We start from the raw sequence: 1,712 nt of genomic DNA on the forward strand, positions 1-1,712 counted from the left end.
ATAATAGGTGCTTGTACTGCTCGTGTCGAACGTTGTACTTCTCGACATCAACTATCCTTGGGGGTGACGAGATTATTTTGTTTTCACTACATTTTGATTTTGTCGGTTTCCTAGTACTTCCTATAATAAGTGCTTGTGCTGCTCGTTTCGAATAGTTGTACTTCTCATCGTCAAGTATTTGAACTTTTTCGTGGGTGATTGATACGTCTCCAACGTATCGATAATTTCTTATGTTCCATGCTTGTTTTATGACAATACCTACATGTTTTATACATACTTTATGATGATTTTATGCGTTTTCTGGAACTAACCTATTGACGAAACTCCAGAAAGACTCCAGGGACGCCGCCGCCATCGCGAAACTCCAATTCGGGGGACAGAAGTCTCTGTTCTGGCACCCTGCCGGGACGGGGAATTGCCCCCGGAGTCATCTCCACCGCCATCTTCACCGCCATCGCTGTCTCCATGATGAGGAGGGAGTAATCCACCCCCGGGGCTGAGGGCTCCGCTGTAGCTATGTGGTTCATCTCTCTCTTTATGTGATCTAGTTGAATATCATTTATGTGCTACTCTAGTGATGTTATTAAAGTAGTCTATTCCTCCTCCACGGTGTAATGGTGACAGTGTGTGCATCGTGTAGTACTTGGCGTAGGGTATGATTGTAAACTCTTGTAGATTATGAAGTTAACTATTGCTATGATAGTATTGATGTGATCTATGCCTCCTTCATAGTGTGATGGTGACAGTGTGCATGCTATGTTAGTACTTGGTTTAGTTGTGTTGATCTATCATGCACTCTAAGGTTATTTAAACATGAATATCGAATATTGTGGAGCTTGTTAACTCCGGCATTGAGGGTTCGTGTAATGCTACACAATTAGTGGTGTTCATCTTCCAACAAGAGAGTGTAGAGTGGTTCTATTATGTGATCATTGTTGAGAGTGTCCACTAGTGAAAGCAGGATCCCTAGGCCTTGCTTCCAAGCATCGAATCTCCGTTTGTTTACTGTTTTGTTGCATGTTTACTCGCTGCCATATTTTATTCAGATTGCTATTGTCACTCATATACATTCATACCACTTGTATTTCACTATCTCTTCACCGAACTAGTGCACCTATACATCTGACAAGTGTATTAGGTGTGTTGGGGACACAAGAGACTTCTTGCTTTATGGTTGCAGGGTTGCTTGAGAGGGATATCTTTGACCTCTTCCTCCCTGAGTTCGATAAACCTTGGGTGATCCACTTAAGGGAAACTTGCTGCTGTTCTGCAAACCTCTGCTCTTGGAGGCCCAACACTGTCTACAAGAATAGAAGCACCCGTAGACATCAAGCACTTTTCTGGCGCTATTGCAGGGGAGGAAAGGTAAAAGGTACTCACACTCCGGATCTCGGCTACTAAGTTATTTTCCGGCACCGTTGTAAGTACTCGAAGCTATTTCCTTTAGATCCTGCAATTGCATCTTTTTTTTTCTTGTTTTACACTAGTTTGGCATAATGGAAAGCAACATGGAGCTTTTTATTCTTTTTCCTGAGTTAAGACATGGATGGTTTGATGCGAAAATTAAAAAACCCATGGAACATATTAGTATGAACACTTTGAATACCATTGTTGCTAATGATATAGAAAGTTCTAAGCTTGGGGAAGCTGGTTTTGATGAGCATGATCTTTTTAGTCCCCCAAGCATTGAGGAGAAATTTTTTTTTGATGAT

This window comes from Lolium perenne, chromosome 2 (assembly GCF_019359855.2).
Source record: "Lolium perenne isolate Kyuss_39 chromosome 2, Kyuss_2.0, whole genome shotgun sequence".
Lineage (NCBI taxonomy): Eukaryota > Viridiplantae > Streptophyta > Magnoliopsida > Poales > Poaceae > Lolium > Lolium perenne.